The following is a 15288-nucleotide window of genomic DNA, read 5'->3' as shown; positions in this document are numbered from 1 at the left end:
TTAAACAAGATTGTAACATTATTTCTAATCTCATAATGAAAAAATTGACAGTTTAAAAAATAATAAATCTCCTAAGCCAGTTATGTGCCAGCTTATTAGGAGTTGGCCAAGTTGTTACTCCTCTTTTCAAGGAAAGTAATAAAGTGTGATAAAAGGTAGTTTGCAAACACATTTAACAACTTATAAAGTTTTGTTGAATTGTTCATATGGTGTCACTAGGGACAAATCTTATTTTACTTATGTTTTAACAATCTTTAAAGAGGTTGCTACTTTGCAGATTTAGTATATATGAATTTCCAGAAGGCATTTGAGAAGGTATCACATAAAAGTCTACTTAAAAAAAAAGAAATTACTACAAGAAATACCGAGTTGTTGAAAGGATATTAGGATCCTGGGATGGAAATGTCATATTAGGACAGGTGGAGATATGTGAACTGAAAAGTTAGAGGGGATGTGATCAAGATATATGAGGGAACTTAGAGTTTCAATGAATCATCTTTTTTCACACAATATTGTGAGAATGGTAGGACAAGGGGAGACAAATGTGAATTTTGATAGAGAGGAGCCATTTTCAGCTGAGATTTTAAAGCAGCTGAGCAGTTTAAAGAAAGGCTTGATAAATATTTGAAGAATGAGGGTTGACTTTGAGCATACGTATGGGACAGCTCAGACAGTCTACCCATCCCCAATAGTCTAGTGCCATGTATTATGCTTAAGGGCATCATTATGTCACAATTAAACATATTTTCAATAATTTGTAACAATAATAACTGTTTTATGGATAATGTTATATTATTCATAAATAAATTAAAAATAATGGTTATAAATGCTGGTAAATGAGAATTTATTGTACTGCTTTATAATAAACATTAAAATAATTTAATAAATAAATTTTCAATAAGGAAAGAACTGTTTCTGACACTTCAGTTTGTTACCCACTTCTAATTAGTTAATACTAAAACTAAAATTTATTCAGTATAGCAAGAACTAGGAACACTATTTTCAAGCCAATGTACTGGTCTCAGATATTCCAAACTATACTTGAATAATTTTATAAGAGACATATGAACTACAAAGACAGTTGATGTAGCCTAAGTAGTTCATTTTAAGATCTTTTATACTTTATTGAATACTGTTGTCATTTTTTAGAAAAAGGTGGAGGTTGGGAGTAAAATACTGTTGATTTTTTAGGTTTTTTTTATTATTATTATTTTACTTTAGAAACTATTAGAAATTTTAAGGGCAGATATTAGGAGGAATATTTAATATAAATATTTTTAGGTTGATTTATTTTAGTTTTTCTGCTTTTAATATTAGAAGAACTTTCAAGAGTAACTGCATCTCCACAAATGGCTGCAGATAGTGAGACAGCAGGATTTGAGGCATTTTGAGAATAAGCACATAACTCTACACCCTTATTTAATTTTCCAAGACTGCTAATTTTTTAATTGGCATTTGGAGCTTTTTTGTCTAATAGATGGGATATTCCAATGCTTTAAGGTGCCATCATCACAGATAATTTATTAAAAAAATGGCAATGGAATTTTAAACTACAAATATACACACACACACACACACACACACATATATATATATATATATATATATATATATATATATTCATTGTAATGTCCTTAAAGATGTACAATTTCAGGTAAGCATCTTTACCCAACAGTTTGTTCCAATTTATTTGAGATGAAATAAACAAAAATCCAAAAACACCTTTAAGTAACTTGCTAGTTGTAATTTCCCAACAAATATAATGCCTGTTTACTACAAACCTCCATTTTTCTTCAGTTTCAAGTCACTTTTTAATTGACATTTCATGTTTTCTTCACTTCTGCATGACTCTAATCTACTATTTAATCTACTGTCTACTGTGAGGATCCCATTAAAATTTTCCTTCTGAAAGTCTAGGTACACAATGTTAGTAGAAATAACCTTATTCCTACATATGTCCTAAAACAAATTCCAATATATTACTGGGACAATAAAGTCCCTTTCTAAACCTTTCATTTTTAAGTCCTCATAATTGCCAATAATTTATTTCAATAGTTTACCAACAACAGAAGTCGCAGCTTTACTTGAAATTTCCCAAGTCTAGTGTATACCCCCTTCTTATAAATAGGTATATTTCATAATTGGTTACCTTTCAGTTGATAGGAGTTTCTCCTGTGTCTAATGACTTCTGGAATACTCCACTTAAAATACCCACCTATATGTTACTTAGCCTATTTACAATTTTATAACAAATCTTATTAGATCCAATAACTTTAACATCAGCAAGATTCTTAAGTTTTCCACAACATCATACTTTAAACAATGTTAAGTTTATTGTGCAAGGAAACAAGATTCAGTGCTCCAGATAATAGCTGGTAATCAATTATAATATCATTCATGCAAAATGCATTAAAATAGTTCTTCCCAGTATTTCTACCAGTGCAACTGATTATACTGTTTCTGCACACTTGTTAACTAAAACAATAATGAAGCTACTTGTATTATGTATGTTGGTTTCTAGGCATTATTGTCTTGTTTTAGCTGATATTCATCACCCCAAAACAAGCTGAATTTTAGCCATGTGTTTAGTGTTTTCATCTTGAACAATCTAAATCATATCATCCACACACACTGTTATGCAGAAAGACACTGATTATTACTTGCAAAATAACAAAAAGCTGCACTCAAGTTTATTAAACCACTATTCACTCTCAGAGAATTATTTCTCAACAAGAACTGAAGCATCTCTATAAATGAAATGAAAAATCATACTGGAAATAAAAATAATTTAAGTCAGTAATACTTTGTAATACTGGAGAATCTCAATTAACATTAGTTGTGATAAGATAGAGTAAAAAAAAAAGTGGTTAGATAATAAAATATAACACAAATATTGCTGGAACACCAATAACAAAGATTATTTTAACAAACTAGCAAGGAACCATTTGGTCCTTCAAGGCTGTTTGCCTTCCCATTCTTGAGAAGAACTTAAAAATAATTACCTCTACTGATTTGAAAGTAATGTCTATAAAAATGGTAGGAGTCAGAAAAGACTAGTTGATTTTTTTTGGTGGTCAGACAGAAGAAAGAAGAAGTTTATTATTGGAGTCCAGTTAAACTGAAACTTTCGTTTTGGTAGAATAACTCAAGGGCCCATGCTTGGCCCTTTACTTTCTCTCATTTGCATCAATGACACTGATATAGTAAATTGTTAAAGTATGGTGAATGGTGTTAAACCTTTGGGTATTTTGAAATGTACTGATAATGTTTACTTAAATAAGTTGATAAATTGGACACATTTAACAAATAACTTTTAATTAGGTTAAATGCAAGTTAAGACACTGAGGTTATAATAATCCCATCAAACTCAACAGTGTGAGTGAATTAAAAGATATATCACTCAAGCCATTAAAGCAGTGCTATTGATAGAAGCTAACAGAATCTAGAATATATATAAAGAACTATCAATTTCCAGTCAAAAAAGATAGTTATATCACTGTATAAATCACTAGTTATGCCTCAATTAGTATACTTTATAGTTTTGGTCTCTTTAGTCTTACTGACTAATTAAAAAGGGTTCATAACAGGGCTACTAGAATGATACAAGAGATATTTTAAAACAGTGGTTCCAAACAGTTTTCATTTGTAATATACTACCCCACTCAACTTAATTTCCATCACACCCCTTACTGCCACTTGCAGTATTTGTTTTGTAGTTTATGTTCCTAACTATTCTTCTTTGATGAAACTTGTGCAACTTGCTTTGATTCACTACGATTGCAACATGTAGTTTAGAAACCACTGGCTTAAAGTAATAGGTATATTTAACTTATTTTCTCTTGAAAGAAAATGATCAGAGGTAATCTTATTAAAGTTTCCAAAATTATCTAGGAGTTTTATAGCATAACGACCAATGGTTCTTTTTTTTCAATATTTTGAATATAATATGGTGAAATGACACAATTTCAAAATTTTGAAAGAAAGACAAATTAATCTAGAGTTAAGATGTTTTTCACTAACAGTGTAAATGACTTGTGGAATGAGTTACTATTATCCATAGCAAAGCTCAGAACTTTACAGGAGTGTAAGAAGAGAACTAGATATTTCCTGAAATACAAAGGGTGGGTGTTTAGGAAAATTCTGAGTGACCAAATGTTCCCTTGTTGTACTACGAGCAAAAGAACACTGTCTCAATAGTTTAAGTGATTTATCCACCATTATACCAAGATCATTTTCTCCTGTTGTGCTAGAAAGTGGCTTCATCTATGTTAAGGGCATGATCCAAATATTGATAACCCAAGTACATTATTTTACACTCACTGTATTTAAAGGTAATTTACCAAATGTTCATCCAATTAACCAAACAACTCAAGGCACCCTGTAATATCCCAATATCTTAAAAGTTAAACCTTTAACAGCTAAAAGCACCTCAAAGTTTCATATCATCCATAAATTTAACTAATTTAGTAAATATACCCCAATCAGTATTGTCAATGCAAAGGTCTTGTACGAGATAATAATACAGTTTGGAATATGAATAAATTATCAATTATCAACTCAGTACACCAAGTTTTACATGTTTACTTTTAGGCTTAAAAGCACCAAGATTTCATGCATTTATAAGTTTAATACAATGATTATGTAAAACACAGTATTAGTAGTACTAGTAACTAGTATTTAATAATACTATTAGTAAAAAAAGTGCACTTAAATTCTTTATAAATGTTAATACACTAATCTTAAAATAAAAACGGGTTTTCACCAGTAAAATGACCAGTCCGTTTGTGAACATGTACCATCATTATAAAGATAAATGAAATTTAAAAGAACAATTAAGTACCTACCAGCCTTTAATAAATAAATAGTATTATTAGTAAATTAGTACCGATTCTCATAGTACTACTACTAGTAAGTGGCATAATAATAGCTAGCTGGTACAGTAGCAAAACATATTGGAAAGTAAGGGCTAGTAAGAGTCATTAACTAAGATTTGAGAGTTAAACTCCATAACAAAAAATACTAAATATCCTGAGCTAAAGAGATATATAGTTATAAATATTGCAAATCATATTACAAACAATAAAAAGTATACATTTATAATCGAAAGGATATTATGATATGAAAACATTCGAAAATACATAACAATAAGCCTACTACAAGTTAAAGAAAACGTGTGCCTATCTTAAGTCGTCGCCTTTCTTATATTTACTAAACATCCTTCAACTCTAATCGTTACGTTGCAATTAATTCTTTACAAGTACTATAACACTAATTTATAATTTAGCCAACAAATGTTAGGCTAAGCAACATTCTACCAAAGCCATCACTTCAATATGTTAAATATGATGAGCTTTACACAGTTTTCTTTCAGAAATTTTTAAAAGTACGCTTAGCCACTACAAGTTACATGAATCAATAATTATACTTTTCATTGAAGTCTAAGAAAATGATATAAATATATTATTATAAATACCTTAAATTTGATTGTGTATTTTATCGCCCTCTAGTGATGAACTGAGGATCACTGGTATACGTATACCTGGATTTGTGTGTCATGTTTACATTACGCATATATTTAGTATACAAATATATTGTAGTAATATAGCAAGACACTGCAGATAGTCTTTAATTATGATTAAGGTTCATATTTGCAAGATAAATTAAAACACCTACAATTTCACCTAAAACTGTGGGTTATTATTACTTAGTAAACTATTGGGAATGACTTAAATTGTTGTGTGTTGGTTTTAAATGGATCACCAATTCCTCCAATTAACTGTTGGTCTGTAAGTACAAAGTTTCTCTTATCTTAAAATTCGCAGTACTGATCACTACAACAAGCTTAAAATGGGCAGTCATCTCAAAACTTTTATTACTGGGTAGACATTACTGTAATCTTAACCACCAACAATAGCGCCATAAAAATGTTCATTCCCTAAGTGCTGAACCTTCAATCGATATCGATTTTTTTTTTATGCGCAGAATGTAAATTTTTCTAAGCTTGGTCTCGGCGGTCGCGTCCATTTTAGAACGTTTTATCAACCTTTGTTTGCACAAAATTCTAATCTTCACATTACACATACAACAAATTTAAGATTTTTTTCTACTAAGAAAAACCTTCTACAACGTCTCTGTCTTCCAGTGTTTTCTAAAGGTAAGGATCAATTTAAAGTATTTTTTTGGAAATTATTGAAATCATGGGGATTAGAGGCAGTGATAAGGTGGGTGAACCCTTATAACCTGCATTCTTCTTTCCGTGCATCAAAGACGTGTAGTCAACAAACTTCTCAAAGAAATAATAAAATAATGTCCGGTACCGGTAACTTGCAAGTACAATCAATTAAACTTGCTAAGTTGACAGTTTTAACTAAATCTTAAATTACTTTTTAAACGTCTTTCTTTTATAAAATTAGTTTGTTATGTAGTGGTGGATTTGGAAGTTACCTTATTGCATGAAGTCAGAGGACAACTGAGAACTAACTAATAGTGATCAACAATAAGGACGCCCCAACCCTTACGTCACAGAATGAAACTAGTTATAGCGTTCAACCCTTCCCCACGCAAAGCTCGTTAGAAAAGCAGGCGGCCCTAATCAACGCTCTAGAATGAACAAGTTTCATATTTTATGCGGATAGAGTACTCTCTACTGCTTCTGATTGGTGGAACAGTAGCAGTGCTGAAAAAAGAACTAAAAAAAAGTTCATGCGCAATTTGCTGCCAGGATGGGTTAATTTTCCTTGCAAGTAGGGCGCTTAAGTAATTCTAATAATGACGTACATTGGCTAAACCAATGTTGGAGGCCGCCTTCCAGGTTTCTGGTCTTTTACCAACTCCTTCTATGCCTTTCCATATAAAAATAGAGGTTAATGACGACACACCTAATTACGTTTGATTATTATTGCTTTTTTTAGTATTTTTGTATTGTTCGAAAAAACCGTTAAGTGCCTGTCTTATCGGTTTTGTTTAATTCCCATCTAAAAGAGTGTATTTTGCAAATATATAGTTGAACTCAATATATTATTTGAGTAATTATTATAGAAGTTTTATTTTATTTTGATCTTTACAATTTGATCAAAACAGCTATATTTCTTGAAAATTTTACAACGTTCAGTAGCTTAATTTAATAGAGTTCATATAAAAAGATATTACGTATTTACAAGTAACTATATTGCATTCAACATTGACATTTTTCTTTATAATTTGAAAAAAAAAACTTACTTATTTCCGGGTATCGAACAGTCAAGGTTAATTTTTTAACATGTGTGAATAAAAAAATAAATAAAGACTTCAGACAAATTTATTACAATATTTCTATTTTTAGCGCTCTTCCCCTTCCAAATGGCTCACCGGTATGTCTGCGGACTCACAAGGCTCCGAAACCGGGTTTCGGTGCTTTGAGGAAGGGGGGGACACAACTCATTGCGTAATTTGGCGCTTTGAATGGGGGTGGCAGTCTTTGTTTAGCCGAGTGCTTGAAGTCACAAATAGAAAGAAGCCCAGCATGGCCAAGTGGGTTAAGGCGTTCGACTCGCAATCTGAGGGTCGCGGGTTCGAATCCCGGTTGCACAAAACATGCTCGTCCTTTCAGCCGTGGTGGTGTTATATGCGACAGTCAATCCCCCTATTTGTTGGTAAAAGAGTAGCCCAAGAGTTAACGGTGGGTGGGGATGACTAGCTGCCTTCCCTCTAGTCTTACACTGCTAAAGTAAGGACGGCTAGCTCAGATAGCCTTTGAGTGGCTTTGCGCGAAATTAAAAAAAAATAAAAAGGAAAATCAATGAGTTGACATATCTGAGATTGGATTTTTTCGATTAAAAATAAGCCAGTACGTATTTAAATACATTTTAAAATACGGATATAAAAAGGTACGGTTAATCGTTTTTATAACAATAAGATACATAGGCTGTCAAAACCTCTAATATTGAAATTTGAACTATAATTAACACATGTGGAACTTAAGATGATAAACTGCATGAATTGTACGAAAGAGAATACACGCCTATGAACGACAGTGATGTGACAAGTCAAAACTGAATCGGCACATTGTTCATGATTACGTTGTGGCTGAAGAAAATTATGGCACGTGTAATACGCTGTTTGATCAGCTAACGACATAAAACGTGGACGTCTGTGCCGGACGGCACAAAAATTAATGTTTTGTCAAAACATTATCAAAAGTATACATAAGTTTTGCATAATTATTTAGGTTTAATTTTATATACTATTTTAAAGTAAACACGCTCAGAAAGTATTTAGTGGGACGGAAATCACCTATATAAGAAACACGTATGCGTGCATTTTACTTTGTAAAATTATATATTTTCTCTTATTTATCTTCTTGGTAGGGAAAACATACAATGAAAATATCTGAAGCTTTCATATTCATTTTCAGTTAAACAGGTCTCCCGCTGGTACAGCGGTAAGTCTACGGATTTACAACGCTAAAATCAGGGGTTTGATTCTTTTTGGTGGACTCAGCAGATAGCCCAAAGCGGCTTTGCTGTAATAAAAAATACAGTTAAACAGAGATATGTTTGTATCTCAGAACGGCTGATATGGGTATTTATACTTTTATTGATAAGGAGAGAACGACATTTCGACCTTCTTAGGTCATCTTTCTTAACCTGAAGGTCGAAACGTTATTAATACCCATACCAGCCGTTTTGAGATCCATTTTTATTTCAAGTGGGTTTCTCGTCATCAAGAGGAGGTATGGTTAAGAACATTCCCAATCGTTTTACACTCGTCCTTCAAATAAATTCAAATATCCTCTGTTTCTAAGCTTATAAGTATTTTGTGACAATTTTATATTCATAAAAAGGAGAAGAGTTTGTCCGCCAATATTACAGACGGATTCGTTTTTTTTAATGTGTCCTTGTAGTAAAGCTCGTTATTTCGAAGGTCGTGGGATTTGTTACAGTCCATGCGATACCATAAAATGTTTCCTGCAATTTCAACTGTGGGTTCGTTATAAGAGTGAATGGTGGGTAGTGGAGTAATGTTGGTTGACTGCCTTCCCTCAGAAGATAGAAAACAATGGCAGATAATCTTAATAGCTTCACTATAATTGCAGAGTACAAACATATATTTTATTATTAGTATTTACTTTTTTATATTAATTCAAAGTATTTGTTAACGACAGCAGAGATGTCTATATATATTTAATATGTCAGTTACTCTAGTTCTGCTACACTCAGTGCCGACAAGGCCTTTCGCCCAATACCCGAGCTGATCAATGCGGTGGCTTGCAAAAATAAAATACTGATTTACTAACTATTTATATTATTGTAACAAATAAATAATATAGCATAATTATACTGTGAAGAATAATTGTCGTGCGATTAACTAATGCAAGTAAGTGAAGTGTAAGTATTATCAGTTTTATTTATGTCATTTAAAAATCAGAATTATAATATTGTTTATTGATTTTATTTTTATTGTAAATTAATTAGCCTTTTTATATGAATCAACTTAGCTGTCACTCGTAAGAACTGACGAACTAGCGAGTTTAGTATTCTTATCACTCAAGAACCCTTAACGACAATAGCATGAAAGTGCGTTAATAAGTCTGAGAACTTATGAGTGAAAGAAAATGTAAATAAGTAATAACATATCCAACCACACTATATTCGCTATATCCAATGTTGACGAGAAGGCTTTTCGTCCCTTACCAGGATTAACCAGAGCCTGCCCTGGGCAAAAGTGTGGTCTGCGGGAAGTTTATATTTGGCGCCTCTGTCTATGTAGAATTAAAAAGAATAGCTAACTTCAGTGTCGGTCTTGGCATCCCTTGAAATGGGCGCACGTCACCCACTCCAAGGGCCAGTCTTGACCACCGTAGTTGGGATACGACAGACATTATAGTAGTAGCACAGTGGTCTAAGCGCGCTATTCATATCTTCAATTTTATGAACGACAAATCTTATATGATATGAATTAAATTAACTAAGTGAAATGTAATTATTCGAATCAGAGAAACACACTTTCAACTCGTAATGACTGTGAAATTTCATGTAATATAAGTTTTGTTTTCGTACAATTGTGAAGTAGGAAAACAAAAACTTGTGTTTGGTAAGAAAGTGGCGCCGTTTATGGAAAACTGAACCCGAATCTTTTGGTAGGGGGAGAGCTCTACGTTAGTATTCAATGAGATATAAAAACACATTTTTATCCTGAACGAGTGAAAAACTTCAAGCAATGGATATTGTTAAATTATGTGATTCAAAATAAGTTTTGCATAAATACTGAGATATCTGATTTTTTTGCAGAAAGATGACGTGCGCCACATGAAACTGGTCTGTGTATGTACATGTTTTGTGTACACACTGCTAGAAACCAGCCACATTTCACCTGTGACAGGTGTGAATCAGCTTTTACGAGTGGTAAAGAGTCATAATTTAAGATTTTTACCTGTAATAAGGTATCTTATTTTAAACTTTTAATCCTGCCATAAAACTGCAGATTTAATTTTTATTAGGAGTAAAATGATCTAATTTTAGCAGCTTTTTATAAGTGGCAAAATGAATAATTTTATTATTGGTAAAATGACATAACACAAATATCTTTACTACTTTTACCAATATAAAAGTAGTATAATACGTAATTTTCACCTTATTATCAATACTAATATTATAAAACAAAACTATTTAATTTTTTGTTTCGCGATTGCTCAGCCGTATATCAGTGGGCTTGTAAGGCTAAATGTAGGGTTTTGAAACCCGCGGTGGGCACAGCCCAGATAGCCCATAGTATAGTTTGTTACTTATAGCAAATATACTTATATATATATACATATATAATGATTTTTGTATTTATAGTAAAATGCCTACGTTGTGTAATATGAAATAATTAAACTTTTCCACATAATTTACAATTAGTGATTATTACAAACACAACCTGTAGTGTTTTAATAGTCATAATATGTGTAAGGGTATCCAGTTAACACTTATAACATGTTCAAGTAAAACCAGTCAATATTGTTATAAAGCATAATATGTTAAAACATGAATTTTTGTTGTTGTTTGCGCATGATCATAATATATATACATATTACAGACCACTTTTGTAACAATATGATCGAAATACGATATGTTATTGTTTAAAATAATCAAAGTATTAAAACCTCTCGCATAATTCAATATTTAATAGTCTTTTTCAACCTTAGTTTTTAATTATTTAGTTAATTTATTTTTGATGAGAAAACGACAAGACTCGACTGTTCTTCTTATGAATAATATTCGACTACTGTTATAAAAATACACCAAATATCATATGTTGAAAACAAATGAATGTTAATACAGCTCGATGATATATATATATATATATATGTTATATATACAACAATATTCAAAACAAAAAGTCATTAGTTATGTTGTTAATACTCTCTTTGGCCCGGCATGGCCAGATGGGTTAAGGCGTGCGACTCGTAATCTGAGGGTCGCGGGTTTGCATCCCCGTCGCGCCAAACATGCCGTGGGGGCGTTATAATGTAACGGTCAATCCTACTATTCGTTGGTAAAAGAGTAGCCCAAGAGTTGGTGGTGGGTGGTGATGACTAGCTGCCTTTCCTCTGGTCTTACACTGCTAAATTAGGGACGGCTAGCGCAGATAGCCCTCGAGTAACTTTGCGTGAAATTCAAAAACAAACAAACACATAAGTTAGATCTGTGCGCCGAACCAAGTGTACTCACTGTAGGAAGACTGAGTAAAAGTCTTTGATGTTTGAATTTTGCGCAAAGCTACACGAGCGCTACATACGCCAACCGTCTCTAATTTAGAAATGAAAGACTAGGGGGAAGGCAGCTAGTCATCACTACACATCGCCAACTCTTGGGCTACTATTTTACCAGCGAATAGTGGGATTGATTACACTTTATAACGCCTCTATGGCTGGAAGGGCGAGTATATTTGGTGGGACGGAGATTCGAACTCAAGACCCTCATATTGAGAGTCAAGAGTTCTAACCACCAGGCCATGCCGGGCCACTCTTTTATCTAAATTATTGCGGATACTGAGCGATAACAAAACGATTGTTTACGAGTAGTTAAGATCGGACATAAATATTCAAATAACTAACTTTGATTTTTCTGAGCATATGATATTCGTACAACTTAAATGTTTTGGGTTAAGGAGTGAACTCGAACCCCACAACGTTATTACTGATTGTATTGTGATACAATACACTGAAGTTAATTTTTTTACTGGTTGCACAGTGTTCAACAAGTTGCCACTAATTGTTGTTATAAGTTCTAGTTCATGTTTATAGTGCATATTGGAGGAATTTAGACATCTTGACAATAGAGTTAGACAAAAATGACCTTCACTCTCCAGGAAACGATAACAATAAAAACTCTATTTAAACCAACGTTTCACTATTCTAACTTCATCAGGACTGGTAGCGCAAGAACTGTTGCTGAAACAAAAGTACGTTTATTGTTATTGGTTGTGAAGTGTTAAAAAAAGGACCAGTAGATATTGATACCGCTTTCACTGTTACAAAGTACAATCTGTTAATATTGTTACCAGTCGAGCAATACATCCTGTTAATGATTGTATTACATGTATATTTTCTTTGGATCAAATGTGAAATTGAAAACAAATCTGTGACGTAGAGGCCTGATGCATTTATTGTCGCACCCGCTGTTGTGGACTTGCAGTTTCACTTATTCCAGGTCATGAGCACAAGTTGGGACAACAAACCGAAGACATACAGTAAAAAAGAAAGAAAGAAAGAACATTTTGATGCCGTTACTTAATCATTAAATGGTAAAATACACATCATTAATGATTTCAACGATCCACTATGAAACTTCGTAGTGTTGTTATCAGTTGAACTGAGTAAAAAAATACAGTTCCTTGTTGTTTTCTGTCATATTATGATAAACATTGTACATTTGTTGCTACTGGTTACATTGTGATAAAAACACATTCTTGTTCGAGTTTAAATTGGTCGTTTTTTAATAAAATAATAATGTTATAATATTTTTATTCCTCAAAATGTGATAAAACTGTTACATATTTACTGATTTGGACTTTTCATTACTGTAATGCACATAACATTTTAATGCCGCTACTTGTCATAAAGCTATCCTTTGAGTCAGTTGTAAGCTACAAGGCATATAACGCAAAAACCCACAGTTCGATTCTTCCATTGAGGGCAGTACGGGTAACCAATTGTACAACAAACAAACGACAAACACGACTTAATTATTTTACTGACCTTGGTGTGATAACGTACAACCTTAAAAGCATGCTATACGTTGGAAAGTAATAAAATGTTGTTTATTAAAAGTTTTTAAGTTGTAAATTGAGAAGAAGTAGTTTTGTTACGAACCTATAGATGTTCTGAAACACGAATTGTTATTGTTATTCAAAAACCGTAAATTTGCAAAACGCTGTTAACTCCTAATCAATCATCTTCTTTTTGATTTGATCTAAAAAACAACCGTTTGTATTAACTTGGTACTAAAATGGCGTATTAGATTTAGATGTTTTTTTAGATTTCATAGAAAAACAGAAATGTTAAGATTAAGTTAATCGAGACAATAAACGTGTTTTTACTTTGCTACAGTTTTTGTCCTTTATCATAATATGTAATTTGTGTGATGTTATTTATGCATGGAAACTAACTTGGAACATGATATATATATATGTATGGAGTGCGTGTTTTTTTTTATAGCAGAGCCACATTGGGCTATCTGCTGAGTTCACCGGGGGGAATCGAATCCCTGACTTTAACGTTGTAAATCTGTAGAATTACCCTGTACCAGCGGGGGACTATACATATATATATATATAGAGATATATATTTCTGTATACAGACACACAAACTCGTGTGCACACATACAAATATATCTTTTCAATTTCTGTATTTCAGTGGCTGAGCGATCGGCTTCAGTACCCATCAGACTACAATTTGGCGCTCGATCCCTGTGGTGGGCTGAGCTTTGCGCTAAGTTACAAAATACTAAATAAATCAATGCCAATGATGCTATATTTCCTGAACATATATCACGATTCGTATGGGAAGTGCTTTCTTAAGGTTATTTGTCACAGCCTGGTGAGAGTGAGGTCGAAAATTTCGTGAGCGAAGATGCACATCCTTTGTGAAAGGTCAAAATATTACACACTATATATATAATGTTTGACTGTTTTAAACTGTTAAAACTCATGACCTCTGAAAGTAACCGTGATTAGTATAACCTTGAGATATCCATAAAGTAATCTGACGTCACTCACCATTTTGTTAAATATGGAACAATTTGAAGAGTCGGAAACACATACACACAAAAATGTTTCATATAAACTTGTAAAACAAAACTGATTAATTTCTCAAATAGCTTAAATAATTTTAGATACTTATTTTGACTAGATCTTTTTTTGGGTGGGGGGAAGTATTTCGAAAAGAACACGTTGTAGACAATCAATACCAACACCTAACCAGGTAAGAAACTATTACAGACGTTTCTGTTCATTGAAAAATACCTCTCCAGAGAGATTCACACGTTTTAAACAAGCGCAACACAAGATATACCGTACCATCAAGCTTGTACTCAAATAACAAATTACATTCACAATAAATAAAATAGTTCTCATAATAATAAAAAACGATAAATGATGAGCATTACGACTATTTCCTACCAGAAGAGTTTAATTTTATTTTTATAAGAACAGTGTATATTATGCAAACTACATGCTATTTTATAAAATAACGTAAAAAATAGGTATAAAACTAAATATATGAATAACTTGTGTGAACATAAGGCTCTTACTAACCCTTAATCGTTCAGCAAAACAACACTTAAAAGTAAAAATATATATATATAATCTGTTGTTTTATTGTATTTCATCACACTTGCTTATTCTCAAAATCAATAATTTATATAGTTCGTGTTGTGTTGTTTTGTAATACTTTATGTAGAAATCTAATCGGTTAAACAGTACTTAGATGTCTGTCTCTAGAGCATGTACTTGGCGTGAGGTGTGTGTGTGTTTTCTTATAGCAAAGCCACATTGGGTTATCTGTTGAGATCACAGAGGGGAATCGAACTCCTGGTTTTAGCGTTGTAAATCTGTAGACTTACCATTGTACCAGCGGTGTACAACTGGGCTTGGCCTAATATTTATCATGCTGGACTGTCGGTCGAGGATGCGTAGTTGGTGTCCCGTTGTCGAAAATACATTTGTTCTCCGCAGTGTGGGACGCTAGTGCACTACAGAGTGACAGTCTAATCCTTCTACCCTATTAGTTAAACATTAGGCAACCATTTTGTAAATTTGCGCGAATAT

General features: G+C 32.6%; 2 long non-coding RNA genes across 5 annotated transcripts in view; one reads left to right on the top strand and one right to left on the bottom strand.

Annotated features, from left to right (window-relative positions):
* The window catches only part of LOC143248649 (uncharacterized), a 40639-nt gene extending 34755 nt beyond the window's left edge, over nucleotides 1-5884 (bottom strand). For 2 of the 3 annotated variants that reach the window (XR_013027134.1, XR_013027132.1), the window contains exon 1: nucleotides 5474-5884. This is a non-coding gene — a long non-coding RNA (uncharacterized LOC143248649). The remainder of the gene's footprint in view (nucleotides 1-5473) is intronic. The other variant, XR_013027133.1, reaches the window with a different exon arrangement.
* The window catches only part of LOC143248656 (uncharacterized), a 104270-nt gene continuing 94809 nt past the window's right edge, over nucleotides 5828-15288 (top strand). The window contains exon 1 of one of the 2 annotated variants that reach the window (XR_013027136.1): nucleotides 5828-6154. This is a non-coding gene — a long non-coding RNA (uncharacterized LOC143248656). The remainder of the gene's footprint in view (nucleotides 6155-15288) is intronic. The other variant, XR_013027135.1, reaches the window with a different exon arrangement.

Source organism: Tachypleus tridentatus, chromosome 1 (genome assembly GCF_004210375.1).
Source record: "Tachypleus tridentatus isolate NWPU-2018 chromosome 1, ASM421037v1, whole genome shotgun sequence".
Classification (NCBI taxonomy): Eukaryota; Metazoa; Arthropoda; class Merostomata; order Xiphosura; family Limulidae; genus Tachypleus; species Tachypleus tridentatus.
The sequence above is the reverse complement of the archived record's forward strand: the minus strand, read 5'-3'. Positions and strand labels throughout refer to the sequence as shown.